General features: G+C 35.2%; 1 pseudogene; it reads right to left on the reverse strand.

The window, feature by feature from the left end:
- Positions 1–606: 606 nt before the first annotated feature.
- LOC116142111 lies at positions 607–7179 on the reverse strand (annotated as a pseudogene).
- Between the last annotated feature and the right edge of the window lie 14460 nt (positions 7180–21639).

Below are 21639 nucleotides of genomic sequence, written 5' to 3' on the forward strand. Positions count from 1 at the left end.
ATTGTACTGGACATATGTGCACTGTACTCTTTTTGCTTTGACTAGGTTTTGTCCCACTAGATTTTCTGACAATGCTTTTAATGATACAGTATGAAGCATGTCCAACTTCACGTTATAGTTTTATTGTAAAGTTGTATTTCTTTACTTAGGTTTTTTTTTCCACTGGGTTTAAACAAGTTAGTCATGTTGATTTCTTTCGATATTTGAACTTTGGCTTTTCTGTTTGGTATAATAATGGGATTGTTTTTTTGCTTTCAATTAAACAAAAAAAAGCCTTAACTCACATAAAATAGCAAATAGCATATCTTTGAAATTGTAGGGTTTTATACTATTTGTTTACAATCTGATATATAAAAATAAACACAGATAATCCATATGTAATTATNCTCAACTTTCAAGTCCTAAGAATTAGGGCAATATATCTTTCAAAACTAGGTGAATTACCATATCTCATGGATCTATATACGTAAGTCCTCTATCTATTTTTTAACATATGCTATTAAGCCAAATGCTACTATAATTCTTTTCTACTTTTTTCTTTTTTTATTGTGTGTTTTGATTTTGGGTACTATGTTGGGTGTTAATTAAGTAGCATAATGCAATTAATTAAATATTCACCTGGTTGATGCCACTTGGAACATCCAATTCTGTGAGCCAAATGGGAACGCCAGCTAAAGCAAGAGTATCAATTGCAGCTCTCATGTAAGGGAGATTGGGAACATCAAAATGAGACTGGAGCCCAATAGCCATTCCCGAACCTTTTCCAATATAGCTTTGGATCTCTTTCAGCTTTTTAATGTATTTAGAGGGAGTTGATGCCTGATCTCGAAGATTCTCTGTTGTATTAAACTCATTCATAACAAAAAAGTTGATGGATCATTTTGACTAACGTTCTTGTAAATATATCCGGATGCATTTTCCCCCATCATTTCTTCAAAGTAAGAATAATGCAAGTTTTCATTAACAACATCCCAACCAATAAGTTGGCCTTTATGGAAGATAGCCTTTTTCCAATAGCCGGACTCTTACTTGCTGTCCATGAGAACCAACTGGGTAGGTATTTCGGATCATCGGTGAATATGTTGTGACCATGAACTAAAATCTTGTTTTGTTTCATTAATTGAAGCATGGAATCAGGTACTGAATAATTCTCTATATCAGGGGACGGTTCAGTGTTGTACCACTTCATTTCATTTGCAAATGTTGTTAAGCCAAAACTTGAAGTGAACCATTGCTTATACTTTTCGTTTTCCAGGATGAGCTTGCTTGTAGCACAACCAATTGGTAGTCTTGATGCAGGATTTTGCTCAATGGTGACATTTACATTAACCACGGGATAGCCATTATCGTCGACTGTTTGAATCCTTACTCTACTCTTATGTTTCTGCCAAAAAAAAAAAAAAAAAAAAAAATCTGGCCATAAGTATAGTTTTATATAGTCATCGTATATATACCATAATTTTGCAACTTAAATGGAAAGAAATGAAAGATAATAAGACTCAATGCACCTTCTCAGCGGTTTTATTTTGATGGTACGATCAGTCGTATGGGCTGAATGGTTGTAATGACACGCTTTCGACCCATATCTCAACTTCTGTGTTGTTGCACTAAATAATTTATGAAGGCTAAAGTCATGGATAAAACTTACAATAATAAATTGTGAATAAAACATTTGTAGTATTTGTGAATTTTATTGATTTATTTCTAAAGGAAGCACCTCAAAATAAAGGTCAGCCGTGCCGGTTTCATTCACTGTGAAGCCACCTTTAAGCATGGACCAACAATTGGACTTAGCAACAACAGAACCACAATATGTGACTGGGCTAGTAGCTGTTTTGATAGCTACAAACACCGGAACTTCTCCTTCACTCTCTTGGAACCAGGCTTCATCAACACAAGGATAGGGGTTAAAATAAGATTCACACAAGAATTCCAATCTCTAATCATTTTGTATCGTATCGAACAAAAAAATGGTCAGATTATTTTACAATGGGTTCCAGCTTACTAATTAATATATAGTAGGAAATTAATTAGTTAATGTAATACCTGAGAAGGTGAACAGATATGCCTGATCCAGGTAAACCTTTTGAGACATACTATCAGAGGGATTTTTTCTGCCATGGGCTACAATGAAGTTGTTGCCTCCTGGTGATTGTTTAATTTCGGTTTGTAAGTCTCCATATTTGAACCATCTGTCAAGTTCACGATTCAATTCCACGTTTATGAGCGCACCTCCATCATACTGTGGTTTAGGGGGATTTTCCAAACACTGAAGTTGGATGGGAAAACAACAACAACAACAACAAAAAGACTACTTTTAACACCCTATTTTTTAGTACATATAATTTTAATGGCTGATCCATTGGGACCCTGGAACTACTGGTTGGATAAGAGTTCTAGTGACTACCCCTATTAATAACCGAAGAAAGACTCGAACTTAAGACTTTTTAAAGAATACATCTAAATTTTCATATTGAACCACTCGACCACTCATGAGTAGTTAACATATTATATGTTTATTGAATAGTAAATACAATAAAGACTAAAAATTTAATTAAAAGTTGATAAAAATAGTTATAAAATTATGATAATGTATGCATTTAATAAAAATGAGTGTGTACAATATTTATTTAGGTGCAAATAACTTCACCCTTTAAAAAACATTGAGAACAATTAAGGCTTCGTTTGGTTCACTTTTTTACATTTTTTAGAAAAGTTTTATAAAAAAAGTTAAAAAAAGTTGAATTGGGCGGGTATTACGATGTAAGATTTGGAAATTATAAAAATACTCCATATATTTATTTATTTACTAAACACCCCTATAATAAAATATTAAAAGTTAACAAAAACACCCCCAATCCACCCAAAAAATATGACAGCCGGCCACCACCACTGGAGGGTGGCCGTATCGATGCATGACCAGCTGGATCTTGCCGATCGTGCGCCGATATGGCCTTTTCCAGCTAGATCCACGATGGATCTGGCCATTGACGACCAGATCTTGCCGTATTTGCTTGTCAACGGCCAAAGATCTGGCATTTTCTAGCCAGATCCACCGTGGATCTAGCCGGAAAAGGCTAGATCAGCGCACTACCGGCCAGATTCAGCCAGTAGTGAGCCGTTTTACCAGATTCCAGCCATCTTCCGACAGTGGTGGCCGGAATTTGGTAAATGTGGGTTGCTGGGGTGTTTTTACAATTTCTAAAAATAATATTTAGGGGTATTTAATTAAATTAACAAATTTAAGGGGTTTAAAAAAGTTGAATAATATTGAACAATATTGTGAGTTTTTGCAATTTTACTGTTTAACTTTATTGGGAATACTAATAGTAGTATTCCCAAAAGGGAACCAAAGCCTAAATTGTGGGGAGAATTACTGAGTTAGGTAGGATTTTCTTTTATGAACTGAACTCTTTTGAGTTTTTCCACGTCTTATGACAAGTGTACAATAATGAACATGTGTGGTTGAAATCTAATTCATATTATTATTAAATTTTTTTATGACCGGGGTGTCTAAACTAGTTTACACACACCTCATTTAATCTTTCAAAACTCTGAAATTATCGGTTGGGTAAGAGCTCTAGTGGCTACCCCTATTAGCACCCAATAAGAGATTCGAACTTAAGACTTCTTGAGTAATATACCCAAGAGTCTCTATCAAGCCACTTGGTAACCTAAAGGTAGTTACCCAATTCTTATTTTTATTAAACACAAATGATAATTTCGTAATTTGCTCAAGTAAAAAATAAATGAAGTGTGAGGAAAGCTTACATCAATACTAGCCGTGTAATCATCTGGTACAGCATTAGCTTCAAACCCTGCAAACAAAACAAATGCAATTTTGGTTTTTAATTTACTGAATTTGTGTTTTAGCTACAAGTTAATAATTATTAATTGACAGAATAATAATAAGCATGTAATATGTAAAAATGAGTTCTTATAATGATGTTTATCATAACAGGCTTCATTAAAAACGAAAATTTATCAAGCTTACATATAATGTTTAGGGTTAAAGGTATATAACAATAAACCTCTTCAAATAACAAAAAAAAAAAAAAAATAAAAAAAAATAAAAAAATGGACTTCTTGTAGAAAAGACAAACCTGAAAAAAGGATTATACATAATGGCAGGAGCAAGAGAATAACATTGTCTTGCACTCCAAAATTCATTGTACTCAAAGCCTGAAACTCATTCACTACACTCAGAAAAAGGGCACAAACACAATCACATGTGCAGAGAATGTGAAATTTAATGCCAAAAGATTGGATTTAAATACCAGAGAGAAATTAATAATAGCCCTGGATCTAGCTGTGAAAGGCTTATTTTATTTGCAATTGTATATCGTTATTTTTTTTGTTTCCTTTCTGTTGACAAAATTCATTGCTTGCCAAAATAGAAAAAGGAAGAAAAAAAAAAGGATAAAAGGTATAACTGAATCATGTCATCATTTGCTATAACCACTTATGGTATATTAAGTTTTTTTTTTTTTTTTTTTTTTTTTTTTTTTTTTTCCTATGTTACTTTGAAATGAACGAATTTGTTATTATAAAATATATATGGTTTTTTCTATTTACTTTATCTGTTTACAATATAACTTTGTCTTACCATAAAAGAGGTAGAAAGAAAAGAAAAGAAAAAAAAAAACAAAACAAAAACTTTCTAAAAGTCACTGTCTGTATTTTCATACATGACAATACTATTTTAATGTGAAAGGTTGTTTCAGAAAGTTAATGTTTAGTGGAGGATAATTTTTCAAACAAAATATATAATGTATTTATAAATCGGTAAAAATCACTAACCTTCCAAGTTTTACTAAAAATATCATCACTTTGGTGTTCTCTATCACCATTTTAATTGAGTTCTCCTAAAACTATCTAAGAATCCATCACTCACAACTAGGGGTGAAATTGAGTCGAGTATTTGTCTACTCGAACTCGACTTGATTGCTACAGTACCAAACCTGAGTTCGAATTCGAGCTTGAGAAATTGAATTCGAACTCGAAACCGGTACCTAAAATTAGAATTCAAGTTTGAATTCGAGCTTAATGAGCTTTTCGAGTTATTTGAGCTTGAGCTCGAGCTCGACTATTGTCAAGACGAGCCTAAACCAATGTCGAACTGAGCTCGAGCCGTTGGCGCGGTTTTTACCCCTACTCACAACCCTAAAAAGTATCAAATGTCTAGATTACCCTTTGACCCTTAACAAAATTCTAACGTTGTTGGCCTTTGGATAGTTAATGATGAATTCTTAAATAGTTTTGGGAGAACTTGATTAAAATGAGATTATTTTTTATCAAGCTTCAGAGGTAAGTGATTTTTACCTATCTACCATTTACAATTTTTTTTTTTTTTTTTTAAATAAAGTTAATATTAATGAGGATTATAGAGATTTAATGGAATTTAAATCCATGATTTGTAAATTAATTTATAGTCATGACTTGCCTAGAGAGAACAAAATGAGCATCGAAAATTTTAAAAGAAGAATTTGTGTAACTTATCAATGATATGAAATTACTATTCATTTACTATAGTAATTGGGATACTTACTCATATATAGAGGAGATGATTAGCATACTAATTTGAAGAACGTTTATTCAGAAAAGTAATTATATGGCTAAGAATTATTTTCTTTAAAAAAAAAAAAAAAAAAAGAGTACGAGTACTATCGTAGAGCTACAAAATTAATTAAAATAAAAATAAAAATGAAGCGCTAGATATAATCTTGCTATTTTAATTTCGCATCCTGCAGTTACAACAACATTATTGTTGTAATTGAAGAAGGAATACAATATTAAAAAAACAAACATTATGAAGGAATTGGTTAATGGCTCCTCAAAGTTGTGCCAATGAGCCAATAAAGTGTTTGTAGCAACTGGATGAGTTATCTTTAGTGTATAATCTCCATGGAAAAGGGAGGCCTAAAAAAAAACCATTAGTGTTGTTGTACCATGCAGCTCTTTAGTGTTCCATTTATGCAACAGTTTATCTAGAACATTTCCGGTTAGCAAGTTTCTGAAATTATAATCAGTTAAACACATCTGATAGCATCCCTCAGGCAACCATGCAGCCCAAATGATGATCCCATTGACATTAGGATGATTGTGCCCATCTCTCAAAACCTGCTCTAAGTATTTTGCCTGCACACACATATATATTCATATCTAAGAACAAAAAGTATCAATATAAAGCATCTTTTTTTTTTTTTTTTTTTTTTGGTGTAAATAAGCTTTCATTAGAGAAGTGAAAAAGAATGTACAAAAGGCCTATAAAAAGCAGTCAGCCTACCTCAGGACAATCCCCTAGGTTAGAACCCAAAAAATAGTCTTTACAGGACTATGTATATACACAAAATCTCTTCCTACTTCGGGATATACCCTGAGTTAGGAACATAACCAAAGAAAGCTAAAAGACAATGCCCAAATAGGAAAAACCTCAATAACCAATTTGTCCTAGAGTCCCACCACCACCAAGACCACAAAACCTAAAGTGATCACCCATAAAAAATAGACATTGGTAACCCCCAAATTTGTGCAAGGCTTCTATTTCTCGTGGTCCTCTTCATCTTCTTTAACTTCATGGCCCTATCCTTTACCGCTAACCTAATGATATTGTGGATGGTTAGCACATCTTTACACTCCCTTCCTGTTAGGATAGACTAAAAATGAGCTAGGCTTATTCTACTCATTCAGCTCATGCAGTTCGTTTTAGTAAAAGCAGAGTTTGTTTTACTCTGCTGACTTACCGTGTAAACTTTGACTTACTTTGTTCACTGTTCACCCTATATAAGTGAACACCTGTAAAATATCTCAGTAAGAAAAAGAGGAAAGTTTTAGCTCACACGTTTTACACTCTACTTAGATTTTTCTATTAAGTTTCTTTTCTCTGCAGTTCTACTTTCGCAACTTGGTATCAGAGCCACTAACCAACGTCGGAAATGGCTGATTCCTCTTCAAATCCATCCTCTCTTGATAAATCTAACAAGAATTCAAGCTCTAAGGAGGTCTTCGACACAATCAATTTCACTAATCATTCGTCAGTTGCTTCATCCACGCTTCCTGTGATTTCACCAAAGCTGACACGCGATAACCACTAATTCTGGAAGTCGCAAATCCTTTTTGCCATGGGAGCTCATGATCTCGAAGAACACCTAATGAGACTAATATCATGTCCAGTTCCATTCATTAGAGTTCAATTAGACAACTCAAATTCAGAGGTAACAACAAAACCTAACTCAGAGTTTACTCTTTGGAAGAAAGCAAATAAACTGTTAATGAGCTGGTTATTGTCTTCAATTTCAGAGGCAATGTTCTCTGTAATTTCGAAATGTCAAACTGCCAATGATATATGACTTACTCTAAAGAAGGAGTTTTTAACTGAGTCTAGAGCAAAAAAACTACATGTTAGAAGTCTCTTACAAAATACAAAGAAAGAAAGTATGAGTATGCATGACTATTTTCTAAAGATGAAAGGATATGCTGAAATTTTGTCTGCAAGTGGTGTTGTTATTTCTAATGATGAACTGATAAACTACATATTAGACGAACTTGATTCCGAATATGATGCAGCAGTAGTAAATGTTACCACTAGGCTTGAATCCAGAGTTGATCCTATAACAGTTCAAGAAGCACAGATTGTTTTGCAGAAGTTTGAATTACGGTTGGAAAAGGCAAATAGTGCAATGAATTCTATGGTACATGCTGAATTTCATAGTAGCTCAGCAAATATTGCTAATTTGTCTACTGATAATATGCAAAAAAGTTACAGTCTGGACAGACTTCATCCCAACTTCAGGGTAGTGTTACTCAATATAACAACGAATCCTCACTTGTATCACAGTCTCCAAGTCTTAGTTCATCCTATTTTCCAAATACACAGAGCTCACCTATATACACACCCCAGCAAACTCAATTTTTCACACCATAGTTTTCTGGAAACTATACTGGTGGCAGAGGCAGAGGTCATGCAGGAGGTAGAAATAGATTCATATGCCAAGTTTGTGGGAAAACAGGTCACTTGGCTTTAAACTGTTACCATCATTTCGATGTGAATTTTACTGGGAACAATTCCCTAATTAGGAGCAACTTTAATCCTGGAGTATTTTCAAGACCACCTGACTCTAACTATAGAGGACATTATGCTTCTTTTCCTTCTCAACACTACTCACAGAGTGCCAATACAGTCCCTCAATGTAGCTTTAGAATAATTTTCAGTCATAGTCTCCCTCAATTGTTGGTCATTCTTTAGGCAGTTTGGACACTAATTCTGGTACTTCACATATGCATAATCAAGCCTGCATGGCTCAGTCACAGAATCACAGTCGACCTCCTATAGCAATCAATTACATTGCTACTCCATCCTCAGTCCAAGACACTGCTTGGTACATGGATTCTGGTGCAACAGACCATGTTACCTATGATTTTTCCCAACTGACTTCAAGTTCTAGCTACATGGGTAGTGAGCAGCTTCAGGTGGGAAATGGTGAGTTGTTTTCAATTACACATACTGGTTCTGTAGTTTTATCTTGTGTCAATAAAGTGTTGCATCTTAAGAATGTCTTATTTGTTCCTCATATCAACAAAAATTTACTTAGTGTTTCTAAATTAACTAGAGATAATGATGTTTTTATTGAGTTTTTCACTGATCATTGTGTGGTAAAGGACAAGTCTTCCCAAGTCATTCTTCTCCAAGGAACACTTAAGTTTGGCCTGTATCAGCTTCAGAGTTCAGCTTGCTCTACTTCTATGTCTACTGCAATCTTGGTTCCATCCTTCAATTCCACGCCAAGTCACTGTCTTGCTTCATTTCCTTGTTACTCCAATAAGGATTCTAGTAATACTATGAATAAACAACCTAAGTTGTCTTCAGTTCACAATGAATGTACTTCATTCTGTACTCTTACTAAGAGTCAGTTTTATAATGCATGTAATGGTTGTGTTGAACCTAGTAATGTAACCTTTATTGGTGCCACTTCTATTATCAATAAAACTGATACTTTTATTCAACTTTTTCCTGTGCAAAAGACTAATCCTATGATTTGGCACAAGCGGCTAGGTCAACCTAATAAATCAGTACTCACACAAATACTTAAACACTTACAAATACCATCAAATAAAAAATCTGATATTACCTTTTGTCAAGCAAGCCAATTTGGCAAGATGCATTAGTCCACCTATCCTAAGTCCACATTTCATGCCACCAAACCACTTGAACTAGTATATTTAGACCTTTGGGGACCCTCTCCTATCCCCTCTCCCAAAGGTTTCAAATATTACATTCAATTCTTGGATGGTCACATCAGATTTACCTGGTTATTTCCCTTGAAAACCAAATCTGAAACATATTCTGTTTTTACACAGTTTCATAAGCTAGTTGAAAAATAGTTTGCTATTTCCTTAAAGTGTGTTCAAACTAATTGTGTTGGTGGGGGGGTGCGGGGGTAAGTATAGGACTTTAGTTCCATACCTAAAAGCTCATGGCATCCTTTTTGGTAAGTATAGGACTTTAGTTCCATACCTAAAAGCTCATGGCATCCTTTTTAGACATCCATGTCCCCATACTCATCAACAAAATGGGAGGGTAGAGAGAAAGCATAGGCAAATAGTGGAACAAGGTCTAACTCTTCTTGCTCAAGCATATATGCCTCTTAAATATTGGTGGTATGCTTTCCAAACAACTACCTATCTTACAAATAGACTTCCTACCCCTGTGTTAGACAATATTTCCCCTTTTCAGATGTTATTCAAAGCTGTACCCAACTACTCTGCTATACGAATTTTTGGCTATGCTGTCTATCCATTTCTTAGACACTATAGTCAACACAAATTCAACTTTCATACATCTAAGTGTACTTTTGTGGGTTACAGCCTTAACCACAAAGGATATCAGTGTCTAGCACCTTCTGGTAGAATATACATTTGCCAAAGTGTCACTTTTGATTAATCAGAATTTCCTTTCAAATCTTTTACTGAATCAACACCACTTACATCAAACAATACCATGAATTCAGAGTCTTTTCCTTCTACGTCAGGTCATCCAAGTTGGTCTATTCCTGTCTCTACTCTACAAATTTCATCTCCAGTCAATTCAGAATCTACATGTCCTACTACACATGATCAATTCAAAACATCAATTTAGGCACCTAACACAGCACAATCCATAAAGTTAGTTCCTTCAGCAGTAGTTTCCTTAGCTTCAGACCCTGATCAGTGCACCTCTACATGCACCATCTGAATCCTAAAGTTTCTACTAAGTCCTTGCCTACACCATCTGAATCCTTGTCTTCACTATCAGCACCCACTGCCACTACACAATCTGCTGCATATGATACTGATCAATCCTCTAAAACCAGAACCTTTGCTAATCCTGTAATCTCAATTTTCTCTAACTCAGATTCTCCCAATTCTTGGTTGTCACCTGTTACAATTTTCTTTCAAACCTTTTATGATACTGTCCCTCTTATAGTTTAGCTGCCTCTGGCTGAAACTTCTATTCTTTCTGCCATTAATACTCATCTTATGGTTACTAGAGCTAAAGCCAAGGCCCATAACACTGCCTTTCTTTCCACTTCTACACCTGATACTAAGGAACCAGTATCTATAACTGAAGCACTTACACATCCTGCTTGGAAGGCTGCTATGCAGTCTGAATATGATGCTTTGCTGTCTAATAAAACCTGGGAACTTGTTCCTGCCTCATCCGAGATACAACCAGTTGGGTGTAAGTGGGTTTTTAAAATAAAAACCAATCTTGATGGCTCTATTTAGCGGTTTAAGGTCAGATTGGTGGCTAAAGGATTTCAACAGTATTGATTATCTTGAAACTTTCAGTTCTGTGGTGAAGTCTCCCACTGTTAGAGTTATACTGAGTTTGGTTGTGAGTTATGGCTAGGATATACAACAAGTGGACATTAATAATGCTTTCTTGAATGGTGACCTTACTGAAAAAGTTTATATGGTTCAGCCTAAGGGTTTTGTGAGTCCTCATCATCCCAATCATGTATGTCGACTTTCCAAGGCTCTGTATGGTCTAAAACAGGCACCAAGGGCCTGGTTTGATAAATTAAAGAAAGCCTTTCTTGGTTGGGGCTTCAGTCATTCCTTGGCAGATTCGAGTCTGTTTATTTACAAAAAGGATGAGAAGATAATGTATGTATTGGTGTATGTTGATGACATATTACTCACCAGCAATGATTTCAGCTTAGTTCAGCAAACTGTCACTGATATCAATAATCAAGTTGCTTTAAAAGCATTAGGTTCACTCAAATACTTTCTAGGTTTTGAGGTGACAAGAAGAAAGTCAGGTCTTCATATGACACAGGAAAAATATGTCAAAGACTTGTTGATTAAAACTAACATGCTTGACAGCAAACCTGGCTCAACTCCAATGGCAATTGGGACCAAACTTACCCTTGAAGATAGTGAACCATTTGAAAATTCAGCCCTCTACCGGAGTATAGTTGGTGCATTACAGTATTTGACACTATCTAGACCAGATATTTTTTATGCTGTGAATAAGTTGAGTCAATTCTTGAAAGCCCCCACTCAGCTACATTGGCAAGTCTGTAAACAATTGCTTAGATATTTCAAGGGAACTTCAGATTATGGTCTTCAGTTTAGCCCCAGTCATAGACTTAATTTGACATACTATACAGATGCAGATTAGGCTAATAGTGTTCAGGACAGGAGATCAACCAGTGGATGCTGTGTTTTTCTAGGAAACAATCTGATATAGTGATATTCAAGGAAGCAGAAGGTTGTGGCTTTATCATCCACAGAAGTAGAGTATAGGGCTCTTGCACAAGGGTCAACTGAACTTGCTTGGTTTAGCAGCCTATTTTCTGAAATTGGTCTCATTCTTCTTGAAGTTCCTGCCCTCTGGTGTGCTAATCAAAGTGCAGGTTCTCTTGCTTGTAATCCAGTTTTTCATGGAAGGACTAAGCACATTGAGTTGGATGCACATTATGTGCGAGAACAAGTCACAAATAATAGACTTAAAGTGCAATATGTTCCCACTGAGTATCAAAAGGCTGACATTTTCACCAAACCACTTTCACTGTCCAGATTTGCAATCCTACGGGAGAAACTGACTGTTACACCATCTGCTGAAGTTTGTAAAGCTACAAAGTTGATTCTGATGGAATTTTGAATTAGTCATGATTTGATTACTGCTTGGTTACTGCTTAGTTACTGATGATAATCTGAAGTTTCAATTTTGGTTTATCTGCTGAATGGTTCTTTGATGACTGCTTGCTGGAAATTTGGTTGGTGATAATCTCAAGTTTAGTTGGTTCTTTGATGGTTGTTTGCTGAAATTTGATTGGTGATAATCTGAAGTTTTGGTTGGTTCTTTGATGGCTGTTTGCTGGAAACTTGATTGGTAATAATCTGAAGCTTTAGTTGGTTCTTTGATGGTTGTTTGCTGAAATTTGATTGGTGATAATCTGAAGTTTTGGTTGGTTCTTTGATGTCTGGTTGCTGGAAATTTGATTGGTGATAATCTGAAGTTTTGGTTGGTTCTTTGATGGCTGGTTGCTGGAAATTTGATTGGTGATAATCTGAAGTTTTGGTTGGTTCTTTGATGGCTGGTTGCTGGAAACTTGATTGGTAATAATCTGTAGGTTTAGTTGGTTCTTTGATGACTGGTTGCTGGAAATTTGATTGGTGATAATCTGAAGTTTTAGTTGGCTACTGTTTTGATTGGTGATAATTTGAAGTTTTAGTTGGCTGCCGTTTTGGCTGGAAAATGATGCAGCATGGTTAGTCAGTTGATACTTGACAGTTTAAAAGGTGATTGATAATAGGCTGCTGTTTTTGGCGTTTTGGCTTAAAAGATGATTGATAATAGGCTGCTGTTTTGGCTGGAAAGTGGATGCAGCATTGTTTTACTGGCAACATGATTTGTCTAGAAATTGATCGTAGCATGGTTAGTCTGACTCTGCTTCAGGTTTTGTTGACTGGAATAGTGATTTTGCTTATGCTTCAGATTCAGATTTCAGTAACTGGAATTGGGGAACTGGTTCAGTTCTAGATTACTGGAATTGTGAGTTTCTGCTTCAGGTTCTGTTGACTGGAGTTACATGTGCTGTCAGGCTGTATCACTTTTCTTTTCTCTGCAGTTCTACTTTCGCAACTAAAACACCCTGTTGTTTCTTTCCCTCCAAATCCAATATAAAGCATCTTCATAGTTTTCTGTTGGGTTTTGTTGAATTACATGTATTAAAGAAGAGTCTTTCCCAATGAATTAATGTTAAAAAACAAGAAATTAGACCCGAACTGATAGTAACTACTGGGTCAATACAATTTTCTATCTGTACTCTTAGATTCATGTCAAAGAAATAAGAAAATCTTGAAAATTAAGTTAACTAACTAATTGTAGTTGATTGATCAATCATTTTTTTTAATATATTACTAAAGTTAGATTCATCTTATTTTGTTTAACCTTCTTCCAGCAGCCAAACCAAGATTGAATGGCTAGAGAGAATTGATCCAACCCGGTTGGTATTTCGGATCATCCCAAAAGATTTTGTGGCCACGAACTAGAATACGCTTTGTTTCATGAATTGAAGCATGGCGTCAGGTACTGAATAGTCCTCCTTTCCAGGGGATTGTTCAGTGTTGTACCACTTGATTTCATTTTCAAATGTTGTAAATGCAAACCTTTTAGTGAACCATCGTTGATACTTTTTATTGGTGAGGATATTATGGTTTGTAGCACAACCAATTGATAATCTGAAGTTCTTTTGCTAAATCGAGATTGTTTCATTGGCAAGGGGATTCCCTTGTGTATCCACTACTTGAAATTTCACTCTTCTCTTATGTTTCTGCCAAAATTTAATGTTTGTTTTGAACTGATAGTCACTACGATATAATTCTGTAAAACTAACTTAATGAAAAGAATGAATTGAAGATAAATATTATGAGATTCACCTTCTCTAAACTTTGATCTTGATGAGATCTCCACTCTTCTTGGGTGAACGGTGTTAATGAGACATTATCGACCCATATCTCAATTGATGTGTCATTGCTCTAATATATAGAAAAGTCAGAATAATTAATTATGTGACAAATTTACAATAATATATAAATGCAGAAAATGTAGGAAAAGAAAAAGAAAACCTAATACGTCAAAATAGAGCTCAGTCAGGCCAGATGCATCCACCTTGAAGCCACCCTTAAGCATGGACCAACACTTTGACTCAACAATAACAGAATCACCATGTTTGAACCCAGTAGTTGTTTTAAGAACCGCTGTTACCGGAACTTGTCCACTCACTTGCAACCAAGCTGCAGTAACACAGCGAGTAATAATATATTTTCATTATAAACAATATTAGTTCCTGCAATTACCCCTTATTTTTAAAATTACAACACACCCCAATAGTTTACAAAAATAACAATTCAGTCCTGGTTTCTACCCAAGTACCCAAACCTCGGTTTCGATTTCTGGTTCTAGCACTGTAGGGACCGAAACTAAAATTGGAAGTTCCCAGTTCCAATTTTCCATATAAGAACCAGAACCGGACCTTAATAGAGCCGGTTTTGGTTTCGTTTCTACTATTTACCCATGCTCACCCCTATGTATAAGGAATTGGAAAAGCAAGTTAATTGCATTTATCCCTAGGGTTTAGGCCTACTAGTCTAAATCCTATTGTGATTGCGATATACTTCACTAATTTTTGTAATAGTCATTGGAATATACTTCACTAATTGCAACAGTTGTGGGCATAATTTAGGCTTCTAAAACTAGGATGATATCGAAATGAGGGCTATTATGGTTTTTATACAAAAAAATCCTTCAATTAACTGATTATGTAAATGTTTATTAAATTCAAAAGGGATAAATCCTAATATTTTAAAACACATTACCTAAATCATAGTTGACCAAAACCAAAAGGTGGGTAAAGTCTTTCTCTTAAGAAAGCTTACCTCAATGCTTATGGTGTAGTCATAAGGTAATGCATTAGCTTCTAACCCTGCAATCAAAACATGTGATTGTCAATTTATTGCCTCTTTGTGTTTAGTCAGTAACAAGATTTAAATAGGAGTAATATTACACCAACAACCCTTTCTCACAAATTTTCTCTTATTAGTCATAGAGCAATTGGAAGGAAGATCAAGTCAAACCATATGGTTTTTTGAGAGGGAATGTTGGATATAAAAACATAAAATGCCAGAAACGGTATCGTTTTAATATGTGCTAAAGCACTACCGTTTTGTAAAGAATAGTTGTATAAAAAGGGAAGCATCTTCCCTAACTGTATTCAATTTCTGTTAAGAAGAAAAATTCGTTTTTGCTCCTTTCAATTACTCTCTCAAATTCTCTCATTTTCCCGCATGGTATCCGAGCCTTGACTCACGTCAATGGCAAACACATTCAATCCTTCATCAATGTTTAACGACATTGAAGAATTGCTTCGAAACTCAGCTAATCGCACATCTTCAGCTCTAGCTTCCAGTCTGCAAGTTATAAACCCAAAATTAACCAGAAACAATTATCGTTTCTGGAGCTCACAATCACTATTTGCCATCGGTTCCCATGAACTTGAAGACCACTTGCTCAGTAAGGTTCCTTGCCTTTCACTAGTTATTAGTTGCAACACTGTATTAGATGATAACTTAGGTGAAATGTCTAAAGGAGTTTAAGGCAAGTAAAGATTCATTCGATGAAAAGATTAATCCTGCTTACATTTTATGAAAGAAAATAGACAAATTTCTTGTAAGCTGGCTCTTAGCATCGATCTCTAAGAGCATGTTTAGCTATGTTTCTAAATGTCGATTTGTGAGTGAAATCTGGGTAGCTTTAGAACATGAATTCATTACAGACTCAAAAGCTAGAGCCCTTCATCTTAAAAACATACTACGGACCACACAAAAAGGTAATCTTAGTATCGGAGAATCTATCAAGAAGATGAAAGAAATCACTGAAAGTTTGTCCACAAGTGGTTTCATTGTGTCAGATGAAGACCTTTTGAATTTTGTTTTGGATGGGTTGGGACCAGAGTTTAACGCAGTTGTTGAGAATCTCACCTCTCGGCTTGAATCTAAGATAGACAAAGTCACATTACAAGAGGCGCAATTTCTTCTACAAAAATACGAGATTCGGTTAGATAGATTTAACTCTACAGACCTGTACAATAGTTCTGCACTTATAGCCTCAACTGGTAACTCTACTGGTTCCTATGATGAATTTTACAGTGTTAATGTCTTGGCAAATCAACCTGTTGGAAGTTAGCACGTGACCAAATCTACTGAGCCTTCTATTCACAATAGTGTACCTTCATTGATATCTATTGGGAGCCCTCATTATCCTTAAACCTACACTATTCTAGCCTTATCCTTATACATACCATATGACAACAATGTAGTTAACACTCGAACTCCTGGTTCTATTGTGTATGTGTTGGGATTCATGCATTTTGGACATAGAAATGGAGAGAAAATGATGATCAAGATGATGGACATAAGGTAGAAAACAAACAATTAATTCATTAACTTACTAATGTAAGAAAAGGATAGAAAATTACCAACTCCTTTTGCTATTAAAAGCTTGATGTTGAAACTTGGAGTCTAGATTCTTCAAAAGAGAATGAAGAAACTCAAAATAAAGAAACTCATAATGAAGTCCACCCAAGCCAAAGATGAGAGAGCTGAGAGGATGAGAGAGCCGAGAGTGTGAGAGAGAAAATGAGAGAGTGATTTTTGTTTTCAATTCTTTCAAATTGCATTAAAATGGTATAATACTTAATTTATATACCATGGGCACAAAGTGTAATTTTAAATTGTTTTGGGAAGGCCTCAAACAATTTAAAATTAACTTGAGAATAAACATTTATGTCAAGTCCTTCTGTAATACTCTCTCTCTAGCTAGTATACTAAGAAAATAACTGTAAAACTCACAAAATATATATAAGAAAATATACATGTAGATGAGTATAAAATAATGGGCCCATAACTAATTTTTCTTTAAATACAAATCTTTATAAAATATAATAAAGTCACAAAACATCAACTCGACAGTGTTGCCCAACCCTTCCGCTGCGTGGCATTCCAAGCGACCGCATCTCACCTATTACCTACAAAAACATGGAAAACAATAGGGTGAGCACTAATTGCTCAGTAAGTAAACCCGTTATGCTACTCTTCTCTCTCCGTTGCTTAAATTTTGAATTTCTTTCCTTACATCACACCTCTTTATTTTTTCTCTATTCTTTCTATGTTCTTTCTCTATTTCTAATTTCTCACTACCCATGAGAATAGGCATGGTATCATGCATAGGTATGATGCAAATGCACAAATGCATAGAATGTGCATTTTCTTTTCTGTCTCTTTATTCTATTTTTTATTTCTTTTCTCTGTATTTCTTTCTTCCTTTCTATTCTTTCTTTCTTTTTTCTATTCTTTCTATTCTTTCTTTTCTCTTCTTTTCTTTCTTATTCTCTTATTTCTATTCTTATTCTCTTCTTTCTTATTCTTTTCTTTTCTTTTCTTTCTTATTCTTTGCCAATCGGACTCGGTTGAGGCATGGATTCGAAACCCTGGCCGTGTGAGTAAGTACAGTCCTCATCTACATGCACTCTTACAGACTGTACAAATTCTTCTTCTTCTTAGGCCGCTCACTAAAGGCGGCGTGCATGTATCAATATTCTTCTGGGTATAGTCCTCATCTATATGTATTCTTACTGACTTTACAAATTCTTCTTCTTCTTAGGCCGCTCACTAAAGGTGGCGTACATGTGGGAATATTCTTCTTCTTGTCACTCACGGGTTCCCCATCGCAACAACCTTCTTTTCTTTTATCTTTCTTATGGAAATTAGTATTCAATTTCTTTTCTTTAATAGTTCTCATTTCTTTCTATTTGTTCTTTAACTTTAATGTTCATTATTGCCCTTTAATGCTCTTATGAGTATGTATGCATGTATATGGGCTCATGCTTATTATTCTTCCTAATTCACATGTTTGGATGCAATAATGCAATATGGAATGTGAACATGTCATTCTCTACCATCTACCAACTCATCTTAAGATATCAAATAATCATAATCATGTATGCACTTCTCTTTGTCATTTCATCAAACAATTTATATGCACACATTAACTCTAAATTGGCTACATTTCTACCTCTCTTCTAAGCCACCAAAATTTGGAATAAAACACACCAAGATTAATGTCAAACCTCTCCAGGATTCACACTCCATAAATTCTACTCCAATTCTTCCATAATTCATCCAAACTCTCATCAAACATCAAGTACACAAACACTACTTCTCATGGACAAATTCTAACCATCATTCAATATCCATTCCATCAACAGTTCTTCATATATAAGCATACACATGCATAAAATAAATTCTCTACAATTCATCCAAACTCTCTTTCTCTTTGTTCTTTAATGTTCTCATATATGTGTATGTGCATGGAAATATGTTCATTCTTTGCTATTCTTTCTAAATGAAAATGTGAGAATGTGAGAATGCATTATGGCATATAAAGATATCATTATGGAACTAGTATTCTCTACCAACAACATTCCCATACTTGAAATCAATCATAGATTATTAGACTAAAAATAACTAATAAATTGGAGGTACTTTTGAGGTAGTCATTCTGCACAGGTCATATTCAAGAAGGCATATCTAGAGCTATACACATCGAATTGCTATGATCTTGGTCTCATTTTAAAGCTTAGAGAAAAGGCTACAACTTTTATGTTTAGGTCTCAACCCAGTTCGATGGGTAAGATGCTCAAAAATCACTCATAAGGTCACGGATTTGACAGGGCAACCATGGTAACATGTTTTGTCCTAGGATTTTCATCAAACAATTCATATGCACATGCTACTACCATGTTGGCTACAGTTCCACAACTCTCTAATTCAACCAGATTGTGAGCCAAAAACTCACTAAATTGAGTATCAAACCTGGCTGAATTTATCACTTCTCTACACTCCAAAAATCTCAACACAAAATCTTCCACAACTTCACCAAATCATCACATAACCATACACTACTTCTTATGGCTAGAATTTATACATCAGTAAACATAAAAAATAGCCAATAATTCTCTCATACCATCACATACAAACATGCAAAAAAATTCATTCAACAAAGTCTTGCTCAAATTAAGGTTCAAATTAGGATTACTTACCTTGAATTTGAGCAACTCCAACTCTATACTCTCTCTTTGGTAGTGTTACAGATGTATATGACTTCCTAGATTATAGGGATCACATTAAAATCCTTGATTAGAGGGATCACTTCTATCCTAATTTAGATTCATCACCTACCTACTTTAGAACACTACAAGTGTATATAAATATGTATCCTTTTAAGCTATGAATGAGAAGTGTGAATATTCATTACGTTTATTTACATGGTATCAGAGCCTTAAAAGATAATTAGGGTTTGGGTTTCAAATTGGGAAAACTTGTTTAGGTTGAGATTTGTTCAACACCGCCACCCAAGGGAGATTTAGAAGCCACCGATCAGCAAAACCTGAGTTCTAGTCATCAGAATCACCGCGCGTGAGCTCCACATGCCACCCGAAATTTTGGTGAACAGTACCAAGCGCCGACATGTGAGAGCGCGTGCACAGCTGACTTCTCCTCCGATTCTCTTTGTCTACTTCACTGGTACTTGTACAACACATTTTTGTGCTGGATTAGGTAATCCCTTACTGGTTCACTGCTGTTCTTTGTTTGGATATTTCTGAGGACTTAGTTGTGATCTTTCAGCACTTTGTTTTCATTTGGTTATTGGTTTTTTGCTTGCTATGGCCTCTGGTTGGTGGTGACTATTGATTGATTTGGTGTGTCACTGAAATTTAGTTAGTTTGCTTTATTTTAACCGTTTATTGGTGTGCATTGGGATTATCATCTGTTTAAGACATGTCTGATACAAAGTCAGTGATGGAAATGATACTAACGATGTCAAAAATTACAGAACATAAGCTCATTGGTACCATGATTGGCGTAAAACTATTATAATATATTTGCGGAGTATTGATAAAGATGATCATATGACTGATGATCCACCTGAGGATGATTCGAAAAAGACATGGCTCCAGGATGATGCTCGGTTGATTCTACAAATATGGAACTCTATTGATGGTGAGGTATTTGGCCTAATTAATCATTGTGAGTTTATTAAAGAACTGATGAATTATTTGGATTCTGGAAAAGGGAATGTTTCTCATATTTATGAAGTGTGTAAGGCATTATATTGTGCAGAGAAACAAGATAAGTCTCTTATAGCTTATTTTATGGAGTTTAAGAAGACTTATGAAGTGTTGAACATGTTGTTACCCTTCAGTGTTGATGTCAAAGTTCAACAAAAACAACGAGAGCAAATGGCAGTCATGAGTTTTCTTGCAGGTCTTCCTTCTGAATTTGAGAGTGCTAAGTCTCAGGTTCTAGCCAGTCCAGAGATCTCTTCATTACAGGATGTCTTTAGTAGGGTACTTCGTACAGAAGGTACCCCATCGGTTCAATTTAGTAGTGCTCTCGTCAGTCAAAAGAATGACTATGAATCTAGGCGATCACAATTTGGAAGTAGCAACAAAGGAGGAGGGTCAAATAGTAATATGGGAGGAATTGTGTGTCATTATTGCCGTAAGCCGGGACATATGAAGCGTGATTGTAGAAAGCTTTAGAACAGAAATAGAAGAAATCCCTCTGCCCATGTTGCATCCACCAATGATACTTCAGATCAGTCAGTTCTTATCTATGCAGATGAATTTGCCAAGTTTTCATTGTAACAGGAATCATTAAAGGCTTCATCTACTCTTGTCACGGCTATGGCTGACTTAGGTAAGCCAACTACATGTCTCCTTTCCTCATCCTCCAAATTCATCATTGACTCTGGTGTGACAGATCACATGTCAGGTAATCCCAGTCTCTTTGCTACTTATCAATCAAAAACCCTTTCGAATGTGACTTTAGCAGATGGGTCACCATCCTACGTTCTTGGGTCTGGCATATTTACTCTTATTCCATAGCTTCCCTTGTCAAATGTCTTACATTTACTAGATTTTTCTTTCAATTTGATTTCTGTTAGCCAACTTACTCGTGCTCTTAATCGTTGTGTTTTATTCTTTCTCGATTATTGCTTGTTTCAGGATATTACGACGAAGAAGATTATTGGAAAAGGACATGAATCTAGAGGTTTATACATTCTCGACAGACCAAAATCTACACCTGTCGCTTGTTCTAGTGTTGCATCCCCGTTTCAAGCACATTGTCGTTTAGGCCATCCATCTCTTCCTTCACTGAAGAGATTGTGTCCTCGGTTTAATAAATTGTCTACATTAGAGTGTGAGTCATGTCAGTTTGCTAAACATCATTGTGTCAGTTTTAGTCCTAGAGTCAATAAAAGAGCTAATTCTCCCTTTGAGTTAGTTCACTCTGATGTTTGGGGTCCCTGTCCAGTTCTGTCTAAACTGGTTTTAGATATTTTGTTACATTTGTGGATGATTACTCTTGTATGACTTGGTTATTCTTAATGAAAAATCGTTCTGATTTATTTTCTTATTTTTGTGCTTTTGGTACTGAGATTAAAACTCAATTCAATGTTTCTGTTCATACATTACGTAGTGATAATGCAAAAGAATATCTGTCAGTTTCTTTTCAAAATTACATGACCTA

Source organism: Pistacia vera, unplaced genomic scaffold (assembly GCF_008641045.1).
Source record: "Pistacia vera cultivar Batoury unplaced genomic scaffold, PisVer_v2 Contig405, whole genome shotgun sequence".
Taxonomy (NCBI): Eukaryota; Viridiplantae; Streptophyta; class Magnoliopsida; order Sapindales; family Anacardiaceae; genus Pistacia; species Pistacia vera.